This window comes from Thalassophryne amazonica, chromosome 3 (assembly GCF_902500255.1).
Source record: "Thalassophryne amazonica chromosome 3, fThaAma1.1, whole genome shotgun sequence".
In the NCBI taxonomy this organism is placed as follows: Eukaryota; Metazoa; Chordata; class Actinopteri; order Batrachoidiformes; family Batrachoididae; genus Thalassophryne; species Thalassophryne amazonica.
Window position 1 is genome coordinate 12,359,084 of NC_047105.1, and position 25,379 is coordinate 12,384,462.

Genomic DNA, 25,379 nt, shown 5'->3' on the forward strand with positions numbered 1-25,379 from the left:
CACAAACTGTCAGAAACCGTCTCAGGGAAGCTCATCTGCATGCTCGTCGTCCTCATCGGAGTCTTGACCTGACTCCAGTTCGTCGCCGTAACCGACTTGAGTGGGCAAATGCTCACATTCACTGGCGTTTGGCACGTTGGAGAGGTGTTCTCTTCACGGATGAATCCCGGTTCACACTGTCCAGGGCAGATGGCAGACAGCGTGTGTGGCGTCGTGTGGGTGAGCGGTTTTCTGATGTCAGTGTTGTGGATCGAGTGGCCCATGGTGGCGGTGGGGTTATGGTATGGGCAGGCATCTGTTATGGACGAAGAACACAGGTGCATTTTATTGATGGCATTTTGAATGCACAGAGATACCGTGACAAGATCCTGAGGCCCATTGTTGTGCCATACATCCAAGAACATCACCTCATGTTGCAGCAGGATAATGCACGGCCCCATGTTGCAAGGATCTGTACACAATTCTTGGAAGCTGAAAATGTCCCAGTTCTTGCATGGCCGGCATACTCACCGGACATGTCACCCATTGAGCATGTTTGGGATGCTCTGGACCGGCGTATACGACAGCGTGTACCAGTTCCTGCCAATATCCAGCAACTTCGCACAGCCATTGAAGAGGAGTGGACCAACATTCCACAGGCCACAATTGACAACCTGATCAACTCTATGCGAAGGAGATGTGTTGCACTGCATGAGGCAAATGGTGGTCACACCAGATACTGACTGGTATCCCCCCCCAATAAAACAAAACTGCACCTTTCAGAGTGGCCTTTTATTGTGGGCAGTCTAAGGCACACCTGCACTAATCATGGTGTCTAATCAGCATCTTGATATGGCGCACCTGTGAGGTGGGATGGATTATCTCAGCAAAGGAGAAGTGCTCACTATCACAGATTTAGACTGGTTTGTGAACAATATTTGAGGGAAATGTTGATATTGTGTATGTGGAAAAAGTTTTAGATCTTTGAGTTCATCTCATACAAAATGGGAGCAAAACCAAAAGCGTTGCGTTTATATTTTTGTTGAGTGTATATAAGGGTACATTTTAATGCAGTAATACAATTTAACTAATGTTGAATGTAGCTGTAATTCCCTACGATAATAAGAGTGGCACACACACCACACATGTCGACTGTGTTGGCAGACCAGAAAGTAATAGATTGTTCAGAAACTCCACATCCATGAAAAAAATGAAGAAGAAATGGAAGCTAAATGCTGCACACTGGTCACGCGCCTGCAAGTCTTGTGTGTGCAGAAAGTATAGCACGCCAGTGTTTGCCACTAACATGCCACTCACACACCTTCAGTGTGAGAGGGGCTTTACCATCCAGCCTCAGTATACCAGGCCCTACACATAGTGTATGTTGGTCAAGTAAAGGTCAATAAAGGACAACAGAGGGATCAAAATTTTAAAGTGCTGCAGTCATATTGAAACTACACCACATTATTTGCCTGATCCTAAAAATTCCAAAAAGGTATTATTGGGACTGTATGTGACTGAATGTTTTGGAGTAATGGGGTAATAACAGCACAAATGGGGCCAAAAGGTCAATTTGAGTTTATACAGGGGTCAAAATTAAAGTTGCTCCAATTTTGGTCAAAAGTGTTGCTAATTATTGGTTGAGTTAATAGGGCTTTTAAAAAATAGTTTGCTTAGTCATCACATTATGCTCTGTCATGTTTTGTTCTGCCCTACAGTCCTGTCCAGGGTGCTCTCGCCCTGTGACTACTGGGATAGGCTACCGCCCCCTGCGACCATTGACTGGAGTAAGCGGGTATAGAAAAGAAATGAATGAAGACTTAGTTATCACTTTACAGGCTAACATAGTTCAAAGAATCCAGTGGAGGTCAACATTGTTTGACCATTATCCTGGAGAAAAAACAGGGTTTTGAAATTCACAGGGACCATTCTTAGGACACAGACCTTAAATAAGTTCAAAGATGGCTAGCCTTGACCAATTTTAAGAGGTCACATTTATTATATTATTATATATTGGGGTATTTTAGCGTTGCATTATATTTTTAAAACATTGACCCCTGTATAATCCTTCACTGATCCCTACCTGCCTATAGCTACCACCTTGGGATGGCCACCATACATTTTTGTGTCGCCATGGTATGCTGAGGCTGGATTGTAAGTATTGTTTAGTCCCCATTACTGGTACCAATTAGATCAAATTGTCCTCTGGTCTATTTTTTTTTTAAGTTCTGACATAGATAGACCACAGTTGTCCTGGATGTTTTATGGTCTGATGAGTCCAAGATTAACCCTGGTTAAGATGATGGAAAGGTCAGTGTTTAGATGAAGAAAAGCTCTATTCATGATCTATAACACACAAACTCATCTGTGAAAGATGGTGGAGGTGGACCCATGGCTTTGGCCTGCATGATCACTTCTGGAACAGGCTCACTAGCCCCTGTCTGTCTCATCCAGATGGTGCTATGTTCCATGTTATTTAACACATCTAGATGGAAATAGACGCTGACACTGTTTTAAAAAAAAAATCTCAAACCCAAATGTCTTCATTGTGCAGCAAAAACAAACTTGACCTTGTGGTTCCAGTACTTTTGGAGGAGACTATATTTGTGAAATAGGGCATTTTCCGGCACATTCTGTTCCTGGTATGTGCACTTAGTGACATGACTCACTTTTTATGGCATGCTTGAAGGTTTCTGTATTGAGATGTGAGAGGATCTACAGTCTGTGTGAAAGACCTTTCTTTAAATTATTTTTTGGCATACTGTGGCATTTATATATAGTAATTAGAAAACAGCCAGATATAGAAATGTGTTAAATTTGGGAGCAGATCAGTAAAAAAAAAAGTCCAGTCTGGAAATCTTAAAATGCTCATTTTTAACATTGCAAAATGGGTAATGTATTTTGTTGTTGTTGTTGTTGTTGTTTGGGGGGGGGGGGCATTCTGTTTTGAAACCTTATGTATGTTCTTGTGGTTTTGTGTGCAGCAGGTTGTTGGTCAGGTCCACGTGAGGCTTTCTTTGTTCACCATTCACACATTTCCCATTGAATACTGTGAAACACTGCCATCTGTAGGCCGAAAGCGTAGAGCCTCAGCTGTCTGCCATTTGTTTTACAGAGGAAGCCTTCCAGTGTTCATTGTGGGACTCAAGTGATTGTTTCCTGCAAAAGCTGACATGCCTTTCTGTGTGCACTCGTGCATGTGCACGTCAGGGTCGCATGGGCTCTGCCGGCCAGCTGTCACCCCCTCATTATCAGCTACCTGTTGTGGCCGACCCCTTCTGGGTGGCCAGTGGACTCCCCCAGCACTGACCAGATGGTTGCTGCTTCACAATGGTGCACGTGAGCACGTGGTCATAATTTTCACTTGCACACATACAGTAAGAGCGAAAAAACAAAAAAAAAACAGCCCAGCCTGCAGACATGCAAACCCAGCCAAATTTAAATATGACCAAACATGCACCCAGTGCGTGCACATTCACAGTGCTGGAAATAGATCAGCAGATATGCTCATTGGGTGTAAACGGTGTTTGGAAATTGGGAAAAAAAAAATTCAGTCTTCAGGCAGTTTTTGCAGACTTGCGTGCTGAACAGGCTCTCAGATGTTCTCCGCAAATAGGCCAAGTGTAGGCATAATTGAATGAATGAATGAATGAATTTAATTGGCACACACAGATCCAGAACAACAAAAAAATTACAAAGAAAGAAAATAATCCAACAATGAACCCATGCGCCAGAAAGGGTGTAGGCAGACGCCTAACAGTTCTGCTAAATTTCCACCACTGCTGCATATTCAGCTCAGAAATTTTGAATTCTGAGCTGCCAGTAAAATCCCTGTTTTTGGTCACGTTGGCATTTTTAAACATTAGATTTTACAGTTATTCTTTTGTGCTCAAATACCCATCAGCCCAGAAAATGATTAAAGGTGTACTGCCTCTAGGTTTTTTTTAAGATTTAAGTCATAAAAAAAATTCTTAGGTATCACTATAATTTTATTCCTTTGTATTTGAATAAGGGATTCACAATATGATATTGTGATATGATAAAAAATTTGCATTGTCTCTAAAAATGTATAATTTCTGCCCCTGAGGGGAAGAATTTCAAGTGATCAGATACCATGACCTGCATTTGGTAGTGACATCAGATCAGGTGGGTGCTACCCACAACTTCCACGAGCGATGCTTGGAAGCACGTGGCGAGAGCCAATCAGAGTAAAGAAAGGCAGCGTCACATCAGTTGGCTGCTACCTTGAACAAAATAAGCCAAGATGGTGGAAAATGCTCCTAAAGGGCTCATTTCTGTGTAAATAAACATTACAGAGAAATGAACACTTCTAAATCTGAAACACTGTTTATGAAAACGGATAACACCTCTGAAGTGATTTACAAGACATCTTACAGATGTTAGCGTGCACGCCCCTGGCTGCTGGACTTCCTGACAGGGAGACCACAGACAGTGCGGGTCAGCAGCAACACATCCATCGTCATCACCTTGAACTCGGGGGGCCCCTCAGTTTGTTTATGTACACATAAGGTTGCAGTTCTTTCTTTTCAAGCATATTATACTTGTCAATTTTTCCTTACTTTGTTCTGTTGTCACTATATAGACAGATTGTGTGTAATTATTGTGAATTGTTTTAGACAAAACTGTCATGGTCACAGTTGCTGGCGCTCCAACATTTTAAAGTGTGGCGTTAAGATACTGAGAAACAAGTGCACATTAATCAATTTTGTACGTGTATATGAGTGTGAGTTGGTGTCCAGGGTAAAAGATAGAGTATTTGAGGGAGAATTCTGAAATAGATCTGTTGATGAAATAAAACTTTTCAGCTTGTTAAGATGATAACTCACAGACAATAAATACTGTCATCTTCCTACTTTCCATATTGAATGATCATGTAAATGGGATGAAGTGGTTAAAATATGGTTGATTTTTGTACACTGGATAAGTTGTAAAAGTTGGTTATTTTCGCCTACTTAACAGATTTTGAGTAAAGCTGATCAAGATTATATTCCAGTAGAGTGATTAATGATTGGATTTATTGTTGTGTGATATATTTTTGTGTGGTGTTGGTTTGAAATTTGTGTGAGTTGATCCTTTTCTGTCTGGGGAAAAAGAAGAAAATTCAGATTGACTGCTTCAATTAAACATTGCAGTATTTGGCCAATCTTGCCTCAGTAATCATGAATGAGCTACTGTGGAACTGACCAATTAGATCAATAAGTTCCAGCGGGTATTCATTGTCCGGAAACAGGCTTGTGTAAGCAATGAAGTCTTTGGGTTCTAAAACATTGCTATGAATCAGTTATTAAATACTGCTAAAAGACTGAAAAATTGTTGATTGACTGATCCACTAATTTTTTGACGGCACATAACAGACAGAAGGGAGCAGTGGTTGTGGTAGATTCTCTGGGGACTATTAAAAACTGATTGTGAGACTGTGATTGCAAACCCTGTTCTTGACCTCCGGGCCCCAAACAGCCTGACAGAAGGTTGGCGAAAGAGAAAAAAAAAGTCTCCTATCAGTTCACTGTAATAGTTCCATTGAGTTCTATGTGTCTACATGTGTGTATAATATGTTGCATGTAATGTTTGATGTTCTATGAAATTAAAACTGTTTTGACATGACACCTCTTAATGGGTGTTTCCCCACCCCTTGGAACCCCTGCCCAGTATGGAAGGCTGCGAGCCCATGACGGGTAAGATCCCATCTTAAACCCTGGGACAACCTAAGGCAGGCCCAGTCACGATTACTCAACCTTGTCTCTGTGACGCTCTGACTCACTAGGACATGAGGATATGGCACTGGGGTGCTGTGGTGGGGTCAAATTTGCCCATATGCCTACATGGTAGGCAGTGTATTGATCTAATTGGAGTATTGGATCATTGTCGGGAATTGAATTGTCATATTAAGATTGGCCTGCACGTAATAATCAATATTAATCAATGCTTATCATTCATCCAATCAATCAATTAGTTGAATATCAGCTAATTGTCAGAATTGATATTCAAACTCTGACAATCAGAATATCAAGTCCCCAATCAGCAGGCCTGGGATAAGGAACTGAGCAGCAACTGCCCATTTTAGCCTCTCTGTCTGTCACATTCTGAATTTTTCCTAATACGAGGGTCAGTGAGGTAGGAGTTAGGCTGCAAGTTTTTAGACCTGGGCTGGATTCCCAGTCATGCTACCTACACATCATCTGCATTGTCCCAGCACACTCTGTAATGTAAATGGCTGCTGACCTTGGCTGAGAAAGTAACCTGTGATGGACTGGATGGGCACCAGTGGATCTCAGTGTCAGGTCTTACCCCTGCTCAGTCCTCACCCATCATGTTTGTTGTCAGTCTTTTTATTGATTTTCCTTTTGTCTGCTTTTTTGACAGTCTGATTGTTTCACTTTTGTCACAGCTGCTTATTTTCTGTTCATCACACCATAGCCACATCTTGAATTCCGTTCTGGTTTAGTTTAGTCTTTGAACCACGGTCTTTGATTTTGGTTCATTACTGTTTTTGTCACAGCTTGTTTTCTGTTCATTACTCTTCAGCCACTTATTGAGTTCTGTTCTAGTTTAGTCTTCATCCTTTACTTTCTGGTTAGTCAGTCACTGTCTTGAGCACATTTGTAAATCAGGTTTTTCTGTACTCTACTGCCACATGTTGAGTTCTGCTTTAGTTTAGTTTTGAGCCACAGTTTTTGATTGCATTTGATTACTTGTGTCACTAAGTTTATTTGTCAGGTTTACCACATTTGTCTTCAGTTACTATTCATGTCAGTTCTATTCTGGTTTTAGCTTTTGGATTTTCTTGCTCTCCAACCTGATTCTGTTCATGTCTAGTTTCTATGCCGTTTTGGATATTTTAGTATCATTTGTCATGTCCATCTGGTCACTGCTCTGTTGTTATATTGTCACATCCAGTTTCTTTTGGATCACAGTCACGTCCTCACATCACTCCACTCTCTTGCCCATCACCTTCTCAGCTCAGTTGGCCACGCCCAGTTTTGTGTGTCACCTCCTTGTCCACCTGTCACAGCCTTCTCTTGTCTCACAGCCTCTCCTGTTAGTCCACACCCTCCTCCTGCCTGCACACCACACCTGCTCCATATCACCTCCTAGTTAACTCAGTGTATTTAAGCCCTGCATGTTTTCTTTTCCTTTGCTTGCTCGTTGATTTTGTTATCTTCGTCCTGGCCTCTTGTCACAGTTTTTTGCTCTCACGTTTTTCTCGACCCCACTTGTATTCTGGATCAGGATTTTGTCTTTGCCCTTGTTACGTCGTTTGCTGTGTTATTGGACCCCGCCTGTTTTCTGACGACGCCTCTGCTTATCACCTGCCTGTACCTCTGCAACGCTGACTGACCCTGCCTGATTTATTGATAAAGCTTTTTTCTTAATCCACCACCTGCCTGTGTGTCTGCATTTTGCTCCCTACCACCTGCTGAGCCCTGACTACCTGTAAATCATGACACTCAGGGCCTATATTGGACTTACAGAATCCTAAAACAAAGGTTCTTTGAATGTTCTGTTGCAAAATTCCCAAGTTATGAATCACTACAAAAACTCTGCACTCAAGCATTCCTTTATTGTTAAAAGATGACATTACTGGAACAGAAGTAGAACATTTAATTAACATTATAGTGAGTCACTAGTGTCATCTGGTTTAAACCTTTAACGCCCATTGTCGCATATATGCTACAATCTCTGACTCAAATATGCAACTTACCAAATTGACCTGTATGCCTGTTGTCGCAAATTTGCAACATACCATCATTATTATTATAACATAAAGTCATTACCAGAATACCCAATATTACTATCTAGTTTTTGTGCAAAAGTGAAATTAATAATCTCAACATTATTTACCATCTACTTAAAGGCAACACACACATTTTTTTATATACAGCTACATAAATTTGGGCGTTAAGGGGTTAAACATCTCTTTAAGGTCAAACAAAGAGTGTCCTCATTATTTATTTGGCTAACTATATATTGTTCAGATTTCTTCATTACAACTATGAAGCGGAGCAGCAAGCTCGGTGTAATCTCGGACAGAAACGTGACTGGAACCACACAACATTTTTGGAGCAGAAAGAGGGAGGAGCACCAAAAAAACAACCAAAAAAAAAAAAACAAAAGACTGCAGGCCCAATCATACTGTCATACACATGGAATAATAAGTGAATATTTGTCCAAGTCGTTACACTTCATCGTGCAAAAACTAGAGTACAGTAGGACAGAGAAGCAGTGAGTTTTATCCGGCAGACGTCTGTCAGCTCCGGCTCATACAGTAATGAGACATTCTTCAAAAGGATTCTTGTTCTGGAAAATAATTATTTATACCCCTGTCGCTTGTTTGTGCTTAAATTTACTGCAGAAATTTCTTGTCTCTTTTCCGCATAAACACCCCTACCCGTACTTCCGTACACCCCCCCCCCCCTTTTTTTTTTTTTTAGTTTGTGTTTCTCATTTGACCATCACGTTTTGTGTCACTTTGCATATTCTCTTTATTCCATTGTTGGTCAGTCTAGTTTGTTCCATTTGGACACATATATTCCATTAAAAACTGAGCCTCTCAGTCACTATGCCTCATATAATGAGCGGAGTTTTGGGACTCAGGTCTCACTTACTCTCATACTTGCAAACCTTTATTTTTTTATATAAACTTTATTTACAACAAATATAACACAACAGGTTCATGCACAAGGGTATATATATATAAATACACACACACACACACATATATATATATATGTGTGTGTGTGTGTGTGTGTGTGTGTATGTGTGTGTGGAGATGATGCCTGCAAACCCATTAGCTGTAAAATGTATTGGATGATAATAAACAAAGAAAGATGTCTCAAATCCACATTTTGAATGTCAATATTAAAGCTCACCAACAGTTATGGAAAGACAATGATAGCTGCTGAAGACCCAAACACAATAACTAAAACATTTGCCATCATGTGGCAGCATCATCTCAAATGGCCACATTTTGATGATGCTGTGGCAGATTGTGACACTCACACTGATTGGGCAAAATCAAACTACACTGATAAATAAAAATTCACATTGTACAGTACCGTACAATTTTTTTGGAGACCAAGTCAGACGGGAGAGACTGAGATGGTTTGGACATGTGCAGAGGAGGGATGCAGGCTATATAGGGAGAAGGATGCTGAGGATGGAGAAGAGAGAGGCCAAAGAAGATATTTATGGGTGTGCTGAGGGAGGACACGCAGGTGGATGGTGTGACAGAAGAAGATGCAGAGGACAGTGTGAGATCCTAACAGAAGCAACCAAAAGAAAGTGATGAAGAAAATCCAGCACCTGATAATACTACACAAGTCTCTTTAATCAAAGGTCATAAATAGAGCAGGACGCCACTCTTGCACAAAACTACATATGCTGGAAATTCGCATGCCTGCATTTTACAAATGATGCACTGTCGATCGTGTTTTCTTCCTGACGCCACATCGCAAGATCAATGCACTGTATGTAGCATGAAAGAATATGCTCACTGTGATTAACTCAACTTCATATTGTACCCACAGTTAGCATTTTATTTTAAGTGGATTGTCACTCACAAAACACACCAGAAGCAGCATGACCCCAAATGCTAATGCATTAGCCACAGTTATTATTCACCAAAGTTAGTAAATGACTGCTAACATCTCCTTTATTATGTCCTGTCATAAGTCAAACACGGAATGTCAGTATGACAGTATCCAGCATAAATGTTAGTTGACGTAAAGGAGTAAAATAGATGTTGATTAAATAGACGGGTTTATAACTGTTTGGATTACAGCACGATTTTTTGTAATGTTTCCACTGTACACCACCACAATGGAGATGAAATGAAGTGACCAACAGGGCAGATCCGGGGCAGGGCACCACGCACCGTTTCATGGACCAAATGAACCCTCTATTCAGTAACATTTGACTCAGCTAGATACCGTATTTTCCGGAGTATAAGTCACAGTTTGTGACTAGCTTGAGAAGAGCTGCGACTTACATACTGAAAAAATCTGGATTCATGACTACAAATTTTCATTACAGTGGAAATGAGAAACACAACATTAAACTGCGTTTCCATCCATCCATCCATTTTCTTCCGCTTTATCTGGAGTCGGGTTGCGGGGTCAGCAGCTCAAGCAAAGCCACCCAGACCTCCCGATCCACACACACCTCCCCCAGCTCCTCCGGGGGAACCCCAAGGCGATCCCAAGCCAGCCGAGAGACGTAGTCCCTCCAGCGTGTCCTGGGTCTTCCCCGGGGCCTCTTCCCAATGGGACGTCCCTCCTATGGGGTCACCACCTGCAGAGGGGGCCATGGGGGTCAGGTGCAGAGATGATTGGGTGGCGGTCGAGGGCGGGTGGCCCGGCGGCCGGGTCCGCGCTCACAGCCCCTGGCTGTTGGGACATGGAATGTCACTTTGCTGGGGGGAAGGAGCCTGAGCTTGTCTGGGAGGTTGAGAGATACCGACTAGAGATAGTCGGGCTCACCGTACAAGCAGCCGAGATGAGTTTCCTCCGCAGAGTGGCTGGGCGCTCCCTTAGAGATAGGGTGAGGAGCTCTGTCACTCGGGAGGAGCTCGGAGTTGAGCCGCTGCTCCTCCACGTCGAAAGGAGCCAGTTGAGGTGGCTCAGGCATCTTTTCCTGATGCCCCCTGGACGCCTCGCTGGAGAGGTGTTAAACTGCATTTTTGTTTTAAAAAGCAAAAGGTTTCTGTGTAGGCTCTCAGTTGTCCAGGTGGTTTCCATAGTAGAGAAGCTTGAATCTTCGACTGGACTGGGTTGCTTGACGCGAGGACGTTTTGCTTCAAATCGCAGAAGCTTCCTCAGCTAAAATTCTTGCTCTGGAAGTCTGACTTCTGTCTGACTCTTGTAGAGAAGAGTCAGACCTTGATGACCTCTATGTCATCATAACGTCACAGCATCACATTCAAGATTGTACAAGTTCATATGAATATAAAATGATAAATGGCACCTAAAAATTTTAACTTTTCTCAGGGGCACGCCCCCAGACCCCCTTAGGAATTCAGGCTTGTTCACAACTCCCACCCCCCACCCCCTTTTTTGGGGGGGAATTTTTTTTTTTTCTGGATCTAACCCTTATCAAGATGCACTTGTCATGCAGAGCTGAACCAATTTCTGTACATGTTGCCGACATTTTCAGAGGCCATATTTGACAAACTAAATGTATTATAGTATTTACAAATCATCATTTTTACACTTTAACTTCATTTTGAGTTAGTTTTTGCTTCTTTTTTTTGTTTGTTTGTTTGTTTGTTTTTTGACAATTCAGGGGATGGATACATGAACATTTCCATGTCTCGGGCTTGACGAAATACAAACAGTATGGTACTGTCTGGTAAATCTGTCTGAAGTGAGCAGTTCTCAAAACCTGACGATGCAAGAAGCAGATTAGTGAGGGGAGCCACCAAGACACACACTCTAAATAAATTCTGTGCTTTTGTGTCTGTGATGGGAGAAACTGTGCATCAGGCTGTTTTTTTTTTTTTTTTTTGCATCAGTTTCAGCCACAGTTTGCCAGAAGGCACATGGGAGACTTGAGCCTAGGTCTCTTTTCTTGTTTTGTTCAACCCCTTGATTTAAAGCGAAGCACGTATTGATTGTTTCAGTTCAGCTCCATTTTGCTGGTGCATAGAGGCAGTGGGATGAAAATTGTGTTGTTTTTCCACCAGCAACATTTTGGTTCAGCAACCTTTAGGTGTAGTATCCATTAAAAACCGAGGGCTGGTGCTTTGAACTGCACCAGAATTTTCCCACTTCTTAGAGAAGCTACCACTGAGACAGAAAACATGATCACCAACCCCAAGGAACTGGTTTTCACTTCAGATCTGCTTCCAAACTAAATTACTTTTTCAAATTCTGCAAACCACTGAAGTTCTCGCACGATGTCCCAACATCCCAAAATAATAAAATTTTCATTTATATTGTAGCATTCATTCGAAAAAAAAATTTAGAAGCTGAAATTAAATTTCACCATATTTATTTTTTCCTTTTCTCTATCTTTTTCACCTCCCACAGTGTGTAAACAAATGCACCCTGATCTTTGCATCGACGATCCCCAACAGCATCATCAGCCTCGCTGACTGACAGAGTCCAAGCAAGAAAGACGCGACAGAACCGACCGTGTCACTGTTTAATTTACATCAGCTGACATTTGCTGACATTTTGTGGCTTCCAGTTGATTGTGGTGCTCACAATGCAACAAATCAATCCTGGAAATATTTAGGAAGAAAAAAGCTGGAACACCAGAATAGTTTCTCAATTATAATGAGTTTATAGTCGGGTCGCAGAGTCAGCGTTTACCAGTAGACACACCTCTACTGGTGGTTGGCTCTCACTGTGGTATTGTATCACTTCCTGTTCCGGAGCACAGCGGTGTTTTTCTGTATCTGTTAGCTGTTTAATCTGCGCAGTTAGATTGATCTAGTTATCTAGATAACGATTTGTTTCACAGTGTAATCTTCACGTGCCTTAACTAAAGCACTCCCTCTGCTGAATCACCTCTAAATTATTTACACATTATTCACTTTGTGTGTTTTTAGGAATCCGCTAGCTTAGCGCAGCTACTAGCTCTTAGCCGGTTTAGCATGGCAGCTTCTCCTGTCTCTCCTGCACTTTTCTGCTCTGGGTGTGAAATGTTTAGTTATTCCTCGGCCTCCTTTAGCAGTAATGGTACTTGTAATAAGTGTAGCTTATTCATAGCTTTGGAGGCCAGGCTGGGCGAATTGGAGACTCGGCTCCGCACCGTGGAAAATTCTACAGCTAGCCAGGCCCCTGTAGTCGGTGCGGACCAAGGTAGTTTAGCCGCCGTTAGTTCCCTTCCAGCAGATCCCGAGCAGCCGGGAAAGCAGGCCGACTGGGTGACTGTGAGGAGGAAGCGTAGCCCTAAACAGAAGCCCCGTGTACACCGCCAACCCGTTCACATTTCTAACCGTTTTTCCCCACTCGGCGACACACCCACCGAGGATCAAACTCTGGTTATTGGCGACTCTGTTTTGAGAAATGTGAAGTTAGCGACACCAGCAACCATAGTCAATTGTCTTCGGGGGGCCAGAGCAGGCGACACTGAAGGAAATTTGAAACTGCTGGCTAAGGCTAAGCATAAATTTGGTAAGACTGTAATTCACGTCTGCAGTAATGACACCCGGTTACGCCAATCGGAGGTCACTAAAATTAACATTGAATCGGTGTGTAACTTTGCAAAAACAATGTCGGACTCTGTAGTTTTCTCTGGGCCCCTCCCCACTCGGACCGGGAGTGACATGTTTAGCCGCATGTTCTCCCTGAATTGCTGGCTGTCTGAGTGGTGTCCATAAAATGAGGTGGGCTTCATAGATAATTGGCAAAGCTTCTGGGGAAAACCTGGTCTTGTTAGGAGAGATGGCATCCATCCCACTTTGGATGGAGCAGCTCTCATTTCTAGAAATCTGGCCAATTTTCTTAAATCCTCCAAACCGTGACTATCCAGGGTTGGGACCAGGAAGCAGAGTTGTAGTCTTACACACCTCTCTGCAGCTTCTCTCCCCCTGCCATCCCCTCATTACCCCATCCCCGTAGAGACAGTACCTGCTCCCAGACCACCAATAACCAGTAAAAATCTATTTAAGCATAAAAATTCAAAAACAAAAAATAATATAGCACCTTCAACTGCACCACAGACTAAAACAGTTAAATGTGGTCTATTAAACATTAGGTCTCTCTCTTCTAAGTCCCTGTTAGTAAATGATATAATAATTGATCAACATATTGATTTATTCTGCCTTACAGAAACCTGGTTACAGCAGGATCAATATGTTAGTTTAAATGAGTCAACACCCCCGAGTCACACTAACTGCCAGAACGCTCGTAGCACGGGCCGAGGAGGAGGATTAGCAGCAATCTTCCATTCCAGCTTATTAATTAATCAAAAACCCAGACAGAGCTTTAATTCATTTGAAAGCTTGACTCTTAGTCTTGTCCATCCAAATTGGAAGTCCCAAAAAACAGTTGTATTTGTTGTTATCTATCGTCCACCTGGTCGTTACTGTGAGTTTCTCTGTGAATTTTCAGACCTTTTGTCTGACTTAGTGCTTAGCTCAGATAAGATAATTATAGTGGGCGATTTTAACATCCACACAGATGCTGAGAATGACAGCCTCACCACTGCATTTAATCTATTATTAGACTCAATTGGCTTTGCTCAAAATGTAAATGAGTCCACCCACCACTTTAATCATATCTTAGATCTTGTTCTGACTTATGGTATGGAAATTGAAGACTTAACAGTATTCCCTGAAAACTCCCTTCTGTCTGATCATTTCTTAATAACATTTACATTTACTCTGATGGACTACCCAGCAGTGGGGAATAAGTTTCATTACAGTAGTAGTCTTTCAGAAAGCGCTGTAACTAGGTTTAAGGATATGATTCCTTCTTTATGTTCTCTAATGCCATATACCATCACAGTGCAGAGTAGCTACCTAAACTCTGTAAGTGAGATAGAGTATCTCGTCAATAGTTTTACATCCTCATTGAAGACAACTTTGGATGCTGTAGCTCCTCTGAAAAAGAGAGCTTTAAATCAGAAGTGCCTGACTCCGTGGTATAACTCACAAACTCACATCTTAAAGCAGATAACCCGTAAGTTGGAGAGGAAATGGCGTCTCACTAATTTAGAAGATCTTCACTTAAGTCTGGAAAAAGAGTCTGTTGCTCTATAAAAAAAAGCCCTCCATAAAGCTAGGACATCTTACTACTCATCACTAATTGAAGAAAATAAGAACAACCCCAGGTTTCTTTTCAGCACTGTAGCCAGGCTGACAAAGAGTCAGAGCTCTATTGAGCCGAGTATTCCTTTAACGTTAACTAGTAATGACTTCATGACTTTCTTTGCTAATAAAATTTTAACTATTAGAGAAAAAATTACTCATAACCATCCCAAAGATGTATCGTTATCTTTGGCTGCTTTCAGTGATGCCGGTATTTGGTTAGACTCTTTCTCTCCGATTGTTCTGTCTGAGTTATTTTCATTAGTTACTTCCTCCAAACCATCAACATGTCTATTAGATCCCATTCCTACCAGGCTGCTCAAGGAAGCCCTACCATTAATTAATGCTTCGATCTTAAATATGATCAATCTATCTTTATTAGTTGGCTATGTACCACAGGCTTTTAAGGTGGCAGTAATTAAACCATTACTTAAAAAGCCATCACTTGACCCAGCTATCTTAGCTAATTATAGGCCAATCTCCAACCTTCCTTTTCTCTCAAAAATTCTTGAAAGGGTAGTTGTAAAACAGCTAACTGATCATCTGCAGAGGAATGGTCTATTTGAAGAGTTTCAGTCAGGTTTTAGAATTCATCATAGTACAGAAACAGCATTAGTGAAGGTTACAAATTATCTTCTTATGGCCTCAGACAGTGGACTCATCTCCGTGCTTGTTCTGTTAGACCTCAGTGCTGCTTTTGATACTGTTGACCATAAAATTTTATTACAGAGATTAGAGCATGCCATAGGTATTAAAGGCACTGAGCTGCGGTGGTTTGAATCATATTTATCTAATAGATTACAATTTGTTCATGTAAATGGGGAATCTTCTTCACAGACTAAGGTTAATTATGGAGTTCCACAAGGTTCTGTGCTAGGACCAATTTTATTCACTTTATACATGTTTCCCTTAGGCAGTATTATTAGATGGCATTGCTTAAATTTTCATTGTTACGCAGATGATACCCAGCTTTATCTATCCATGAAGCCAGAGGACACACACCAATTAGCTAAACTGCAGGATTGTCGTACAGACATAAAGACATGGATGACCTCTAATTTCCTGCTTTTAAACTCAGATAAAACTGAAGTTATTGTACTTGGCCCCACAAATCTTAGAAATATGGTGTCTAACCAGATCCTTACTCTGGATGGAATTACCCTGACCTCTAGTAATACTGTGAGAAATCTTGGAGTCATTTTTGATCAGCATATGTCATTCAATGCGCATATTAAACAAATATGTAGGACTGCTTTTTTGCATTTGCGCAATATCTCTAAAATTAGAAAGGTCTTGTCTCAGACTGATGCTGAAAAACTAATTCATGCATTTATTTCCTCTAGACTGGACTATTGTAATTCATTATTATCAGGTTGTCCTAAAAGTTTCCTGAAAAGCCTTCAGTTAATTCAAAATGCTGCAGCTAGAGTACTAACAGGGACTAGAAGGAGAGAGCATATCTCACCCATATTGGCCTCTCTTCATTGGCTTCCTGTTAATTCTAGAATAGAATTTTAAATTCTTCTTCTTACTTATAAGGTTTTGAATAATCAGGTCCCATCTTATCTTAGGGACCTCATAGTACCATATCACCCCAATAGAGCGCTTCGCTCTCAGACTGCAGGCTTACTTGTAGTTCCTAGGGTTTTTAAGAGTAGAATGGGAGGCAGAGCCTTCAGCTTTCAGGCACAAAAAATTAAACATTTTAAATTTTTTTCATGGACATTCAGTGTAGAGCACTGGACGCAGCGCTCTGTGCAAGTCTATGTAAAACTCCGCTACTGTATGCAAGTCTACGCAAAGCTGTGCTACTGTACACCAAGCCTCCACAACTGTACACTACCCTACGCCATTCCGGTGAAAGATCCTTTTAGGCTTTTATCAAGTTTAGAGCACATAAACAATGTCAAATGTATATGTGTGGTCTTTAATTCTGATGTGTGCCATTATTACGGTAAACAAGTAATAATTGTGGATTAATTGCTGTATCTTGTCTGAGGTAATTGGAGTGTAAACGTAATTGCCCTTTTTGGGATCAGTAAAGTTGTCTGAAGTCTGAAGCATATGACTGATACGTCCCACATATGGGGGACATATGTTGTAGATATGCAATTGTTAAAGTGTAGGATACACGTAATGCCATGTTTGTTTTGAATATTTAAGACTAAAATGAAACAACAGTTTGACATTTATTCTTTCCTGGTGCGCAGTTCTTGAAGAGATAAATATTGTGATTTTGAACTGCGCCCCATTACAAACCAGGAACTTCCTTGCGAGGGCCAACACTGGACAAGAAGGAGGAAGTGGCATCAGCTCCAGAACCATTATCTTAATTGTCCCATTAATTTATTTAAATTTATTTTCATTTATATAGTGCCAAATCACAACAAGGTTGCCTCAATTAAACAATTAGAAACTAAAACACCAATCACAACAATTATATCTAATGGTCATGTTGTTGTGGATTCTACAGAAATTAATGATGCTTTCAGAGAATGCTATAAAGAATTATGTGATACAAAAAATAAATTTGACTTACAAAACCTCAACAAGTTTCTCAACAAATTACCTATACTATGCATTCCAAATAAACACAAAGAAGATCTGGAGCTAGAAATTACAAAAGAAGAAATTGGACAAGCTATTGATAATATGAAATCAGGGAAAAGAGCGGGACCAGATGGCCTTCCGATTGATCTATATAAAAAAATTCAAGAATAAAAAAATTAACAACACTTTTGGAAATGTTTTTAGAAGCATTTCAAAAGGAAAATCTCCCACCTTCTATGAATAGTGCTTTAATTACTTTACTACCAAAGCCAGGCAAATCTTCTAACAAATGTGAGACCATGAGACCTATAAGTTTGTTAAATTCATTAATAGGAATCAAAATGGTTTCATAATGGGAAGACAAGGATAATGTAAGAAGGGTACTAAATATTATTCATAAGAATAAAGAAACACCTGATTCATTTATCTAATCAAATATTAGACGCTGAAAAGACTTTTGATAGTGTGAAATGACCTTATCTTTTCAAAGTCTTAGAAAAATTTAGGTGTGGGAATAATTTCATAAAATGGGTTCAGATAATATACAAAAATTCCACAGCAGAAATCCTAACAAATAGAAATATTTCAAAACCAATAAAAATCAGTAAAGAATGCCGACAGGGTTGCCTGCTCTCACCCTTATTGTTTACACTGGCAATTGAACCATTTGCAAAAGGTATACCTTCACATCCAGAATTCTGTGGAAATACAGTAGGACCGACAGAACATAGAATATCTTTGTATGCTGATGATGTAATTTTATTTATGTCAAAATAAAATCAGACAATTCCAGCCCTGTTACAGCTTATAAAAATATTTGGAGACATTTCAGGATACAAAGTGAATAACACCAAATCCTTTATATCAATGCTCAATGCAAATGAAAGAAAGAGCCCAACCTCTGAGGTAACTCAGTTTAATGTCATAGAACAGTTCAAATATCTTGGAGTACAGAGTTTATGTAGGTTAGAACATGTTGTTAATGCCAATTATGAACCTCTACTAAAAGAAACTAATGAGTCAATTGATAGATGGATGTCACTACCTGTATCTATAATTGGAAGAATTAATATTTTAAAAATGAATATAATACCAAAATTCCTTTATTTATTGTAAAATGTCCCTCTGCCACCTCCTACAGACTTTTTCTCAAAAATAAAAAAAATATTTGTGAATTTTATTTGGAATAATAGGAGGTCAAGGCTTCAGCTGTCTTTACTTTATTTACCATTTGATCGGGGGAGTTGAAGTGTCCAAATTTTTTTGTGGTACTACTGGGCCGTGCAGCTGAGATCCACCATATTCTGTTTCTCAAAAAATGATCTCCTTCACTGAACTGAAATGGAATCTCACAGTTTAAAATTGCCTCTTCCTTTATACATATCACTGTAAAAAAAAACTACAGAAACAAAATAAAATCCAATTGTAAAACACATGATAAAAATATTGTATGATGTGAAAAAAATACTTGAAAGAATGATGCTCACTATCACAATATAGTCTAGTATGGGCCAATCAGTTTTTTGTTCTAGGAAGAGCAGATGCAACATTTAAATTATGGAATTTTAAGAGACTTAAAATGATCCAAGATCTATATTTGACAAACTCAGATATTTTGATGTCTTTTGATGAGTTGAGGATTAAACATAATCTCAATAAAAAACATTTCTTCAAGTACCTCCAACTTAGAAAGTTTGTTAGAGTAAACCTAAATAGTTCTCTTAGCAGACCCATACACACACCTCTTGAAGAAATGATCATAAAGGACAGTTTGAGAAGAGGTATCATATCAGAATTTTACAACTTACTGGTGTCTAACTCATCAGAAAATTCTAAGTAAAACTTGAATGCTTGGAAAGAGGATTTGCAACTAAGGGCCCTGTCCCACTGGCATTTAGGAGGATTTGCGTATGGATTGCGCACAAAATTGGCTCATATTCACTTAACATCCACAATATCGAAGAAACATGCTTGTATGAGTCGGCCGATACCCACACACGTCTGCAATTATCCGCAGAGGCACGTTTTTCTGTTGCCAGGATTTTTGAGCTGCACAAAATTTTGGCTGCGAATGACATCCGCCTTACATACTTCATACATACTCATATTCAATACATACACAAACATACTCAATCTATGCGCTGTATATTCACCGTCATCTGCTGATATCCGCAACTGACAGGGATTTGCGGCTTGGCAGCGTACTGGGACAGTGTGTAAAACGGATATTTTGCATGCCCGTCATGTGCACATCACGAACTAAAATAAGTTGTAGCGACTGCATACAGATTGGACATGAATAAAGCATTTTTATTACGTCTGCTTTGCATCTGATTTGCGGTGGACGTAAATCAGATGCGCTGTGTTCACAGCTGGACGCCGTTCTTTGTTCTACCGGCTGCCACACGCTCTGCGCTGGATGCTGCCTATATAAAATAATTATTTTGTGGCTGATTAATTATTTTATTCTGCAAATTGGCTGTTGAAAACGGCTCTAATCACCTCCTGAATCACAGAGGAAGCTGCAGCTGGGCCTAACAAGCTGCAGAAAGCATTTTGAGCCGTCTAAAAAGGTAATTATTTGACTTGTTAACATTGTCACTGTTGTGTGGGCCGCTGAAGAGGAGGTACTGCTGGCCCACCACCACCAGATGGCGCCCTGCTTGGAGTGCGGGCTTCAAGCACAAGAGGGCGCCGGAGCCACTGGGAGTGACAGCTGTCACTCTTCATCAGCACCAGCTGTCACTCAGCCAACTCATCACCATCTCCATAAAGGCCAGACTACGAATCCACCTCCTCGCCAAGAAATCAACTACCAATCAGGTAATTTTCTCTGCTGAACAAAAACCTTGTGTAATAGTCTGAACTTCTGTTGCAGCCGTTTTCCTGTGGTGATTGCCTTATCTGTGGGATTGGCGTTTGGTGTGATCAGCGACGGCTTCGCTTCACACCCCAACCAGATAAGTGGTTAGACAGGAGCTGCACGAGTGTGTGATTGGAGGTGGAGGTACTCCCTCCTTACTGAATACAGACTGTGGGATTAGTGAGTGTGCGACCTCACACTCATCAGGACTGTTTCTGTTCTCTGCCAGCAGTACCGGGTCTGACTGCTGAAGACAGCGGCCACCTGGGGCGCAGGGCTTGGCGGCTCCGGTGTTCTTCAGCTCCGTTGGCAGTGGAAGCTGTGTGGGATCCGGCTCTTCTCTCGCCAGGCGTCTTCTATCGTCGAGCCTGCCCACACGTCACCTGGTGTATATTTGACAGTCACTATATTGTTATTGTCTGTACGTCGTTGTGCGATTCACAACATTAAATTGTTACTTTTGGCTTATCCATTGTCCGTTCATTTACGCCCCCTGTTGTGGGTCCGTGTCACGACACTTTCACAACAGGATTTCTCGGCCAGCGTCATGGATCCCGAGGGGCGTCAACCATCGCTTGATCAGCCAATGGAAGAGCGAGGTGCACAGGTGCCAGCAGGAGGCGTGTTGGGTGAGCTGCAGCACCTCTTAACCGCCTTTACCGCTCGGTTGGACTTAGTTACCGAGCAGAGCAGTGTTCTCAATCGTAGGATGGAGGCTCTCACCGCCCAGGTGGAAGCGCATGCTCAGGGCGCTGCTGCAGCACCTCCTCCTGCTGACCGTGTGCCAGAAACAGACATTCCGCTGGTCGTTCAACGAACCCCCCCACCTTCCCCTGAAGCCATACATAAGCCCTCCGGAGCCATACGGAGGCTGTGTGGAGACATGCGCTGACTTCTTGATGCAGTGCTCGCTCGTCTTTTCACAGCGTCCCGTCATGTACGCGTCAGACGCTAGCCGGGTGGCTTACATTATAAATTTGCTTCGAGGAGAGGCACGCACCTGGGCTACGGCGCTTTGGGAGCAGAATTCACAGCTCCTAACGGTTTACACTGAGTTTGTGAGGGAGTTCCGACAGGTGTTCGACCACCCTCATAGAGGCGAGACCGCTTCAAGTGTGCTGCTGTCGATACGGCAGGGGCGTCGGAGCACAGCGAAGTATGCAGTCGACTTCCGCATCGCGGCAGCGCGAGCCGGCCGGAATGCTCACAGGGACAGGAAGCCAGTAAAGAGACACCAAAATGGGTGTAATGTGGTCGAACTTTCTGCTTCCTGTCAAAGTCTGGCAGCAGCATAGCCGAATCCTCGCTATATTTCGCAGGTGGAAGAAAGCAGTCCTTGTAATATCTCTAATGTGGCGGTCGAAGGAGGTCGTCACACTTTGTCATTGTGATGTATGACAAAATGAGCCTAGGCTAAGCGTTAGCTGGTCAAATTGATGCCGATGTCTCACTGGACCAAGAACCATCATTTCAGTCTTTTCAGGGTTTAATAGTAGGAAATTGCTAGACATCCAACTTTTCACTGATGGAAGGCAATCTTCTAAAGATTTTATGTGGATGAGATTACCAGCAGTTATCGGCATGTGGAACCCCAAATTTCATGTCATTAAGGTTAGAGGTAGTGTTACTGTAAAAAACACAGTGAGAACGACTGGTCAAGTATGACGTCAGCCATGCAAGGGCACTTCCAGTAATCCTAAAATGATTCTCCAGCCTTTCGAGTAGAATATGATGATCCACGGTATCAAATGCAGCGCTGAGATCTAACAGCACCAACACCATAGTGGTGTCCAAATCCATTGCAAGCAGAAGATCATTCACCACTTTAGTGAGAGCCGTCTCTGTGGAATGATATTTTCTAAACGCAGACTGCAGTGGCTCAAAGAGATTATTCTCAGTAAGATAGTCCACGAGCTGCCGTGAAACCACCTTTTCCAGAATTTTAGAGCAAATGATAGATTTGATATTGGCCTGTAGTTTTTCCAATACACTAGGGTCAAGATTAGATTTCTTAAATAATTGTTTAATCACTGAAGGAAATTAGGAACAGATCCAGAGGCTAATGAGAGATTAATAATTTGAAAGTGAGGTACAGACTGGCACTCAGTATCGCCTGACAAGGTTTGATGTGGATCTGATCTAGATTGTGGATTTAGTTGACATTTGAATTTAATATTGAAAAGCCCATTTGGTGTACATTTTTCATTATATTTCAATCAAAAGTGCCTCATTCACTCTCATTGTTTTGGTGTGGATTTACCTACACCACCAAAGCAGAGATAACCAATGTTCTGTGAAAAAGTTCTGAAAAGAATTCAGAAACTGAAAAAGTTTAAAAAAAAAAAACCTGACACCAAAAAAAACCCCTTTGATTCAAGTGCATAACCTAAATAATACTCCTGACATTTGATCAAATCTAATTTAGCTGATGAAAAGTCACTTCTAACAGGACTTTGACTGTGAAAATTTTTACCAAGGTAAAAATTTGTGGAATTGAGAACTAGTGTTGGCGGAGGTTTGTGCTCTTCGAGCGCGGTGCTCTCGTCTTGTCATGAATTTAGCTGTTTCTCTCATAAGGCTGTGTACTCATTTTCAGGAGATCACGTGACCCTGCCTGATCCCTGGTGCTCCCAGTTTGCCTCTTGACTTTGGAGTCAGCGGAACCTGTTGTGATGATGACCTGATCAAACAGGTGGACATAACCTGATCAGCCCACTCAGCATTTCCACACAGCACGATCCACTATTGGAGCCAAATTACTTTGGTGTCCTTCCCACTGCACTCGTTTCAGATGCAGGCATCCATTAATTCTGGAAAATAATTAAATAAATACAGAAATGTCAAATTTTTTCCCTCCTGAACTGAGACAAGTTTTAAATTATCATCAAGCTGGAGCAGGGGTGGGGGTTCAAGGACTTGGGGGGGGGGGGGGCATGGTTCTTGAATGTGACAGAATTGGTAACAAGTATAGTTATTTTCAAGTGCATATTATATACACAGTGAAATCACGTGTTAAATTAACACTGCCAGTGTACAATGGTTTTACGCTGCTGATTTTACTGTGTACACACTCTTCTTCTTTGTCTTTCAGCTGTTCCCGTTAGGGGTCGCCACAGCAGATCAATCGTTTCCATCTCACCCTGTCCTCTGTATCTTCCTCTGTCACACCAACCACCTGCATGTCCTCCCTCAGCACATCCATAAACCTCCTCTTTGGTCTCCCTCTTCTCCTCCTGCCTGGTGGCTCCATCCTCAGCATCCTTCTCCCTATATACCCTGGGTCCCTCCTCTGCACGTGTCCAAACCAACTCAATCTTGCCTCTCTGACTTTGTCTCCAAACCGTCCCACCTGAGCTGTCCCTCTGATATGTTCATTCCTAATCTTGTCCATTCTCGTCACTCCCAAAGAGAATCTCAACATCTTCAGCTCTGCCACCTCCAGCTCTGCCTCTTGTCTTTCTGTTAGTGCCACCTTCTCTAAGCCGTACAACATAGCTGGTCTCACTGTCTTATAAACTTTCTGTTTTGCTCTTGCTGATATCCTTCGGTCAAAAAATCACTGCTGCCACCTTTCTCCACCCACTCCACCCTGCCTGCACTCTCTTCTTCACCTCTCTACCACACTCTCCATTACTTTGAACAGTTGACCCCAAATATTTAAACTCATCTACTTTCACCACTTCTACTCCTTGTAACGTCACTATTCCACCGGGCTCCCTCCCATTCACACACATGTACTCAGTCTTGCTTCGACTGTCTTTCATTCCCCTTCTCTCCAAAGCATATCTCCACCTCTCCAGACTAGACTCAACTTGCTCTGTACTCTCACTACAGATCACAATGTCATCTGCAAACATCATAGTCCATGGGGACTCCTGTCTGATCTCATCTGTCAACCTGTCCATCACCACTGCAAACAAGAAAGGGCTCAGAGCTAATCCTTGCTGTAATCCCACCTCCACCTTGAATGAGTCTGTCATTCTTACTGCACATCTCACCACTGTCACACAGTGGTGAGATGTTCTTGTACATGTCCTGCACTACCCTAACATACTTCTCTGCCACTCCAGACTTCCTCATACAATACCACAGCTCTTCTCTTGGCACCCTATCATAAGCTTTTTGTAAGTCCACAAACACACAATGTAACTCTTTGTGACCTTCTCTGTACTTCTCCAACAGTATTCCCAGAGCAAACATTGCATCTGTAGTGCTCTTTCTCGGCATGAAACCATATTGCTGCTCACAGATCTTCACCTGTTTTCTAAGCCTAGCTTCTACTACTCTTTCCCATAACTTTATGCCGTGGCTGATCAGCTTTATGCCTCTGTAGTTAATGCAATTTTGCACATCACCCTTGTTCTTGAAAATAGGAACCAGCACACTTCATCTCCACTCCTCAGGCATCCTCTCACTTTCCAAGATTTTATTAAACAATTTGGTTAGAAACTCTACTGCCATCTCTCCGAGACATTTCCATGCCTCCACTGGAATGTCATCTGGACCAACTGCCTTTCCACTCTTCATCCTCTTCATAGCAGCCCTCACTTCTTCCTTACTAATCTCTTGTACTTCCTGATTTACTCTCACCACATCATCCAGCCTTTTCTCTCGCTCATTTTCTTTATTCATCAGCTCTTCAAAATATTCCCTCCACCTTCTCAGCGCACAATCCTCACTTGTCAGCACATTACCATGTGCATCTTTTACCACCCTAACCTGCTGCACATCCTTTCCAGCTCTGTCCCTTTGCCAATCGGTACAAGTCCTTTTCTTCTTCCTTACTATTCAACTTATTATACAGCTCGCAATATGCCTTTTCCTTCTCTTTTGCCACTTCTCTTTTTGCCTTACGCCGCATCTCCTTGTACTCCTGTCTATTTTCTTCATCTCTCCGACTATCCCAAAACTTTTTCGCCAACCTCTTTCTCCTTATGCTTTCCTGGACCTCTTCGTTCCACCACCAAGTCTCCTTGTCTTCCTTCCACTGTCCAGATGTCATACCCAGTACTATCCTAGCTGTCTCCCTCACCACATCTGCAGTACTTTTCCAGTTGTCCAAATTGCTTCCCCTCCAACCAGTGCTTCTCTCACCTGCTCGCGAAATTTCACACAACAGTCTTCCTCCTTCAGCTTCCACCATCTGATCCTTTGTTGAGCTCTCAATCTCTTCTTCTTCTTCTTTACCTCTAAAGTCATCCTACAAACAAC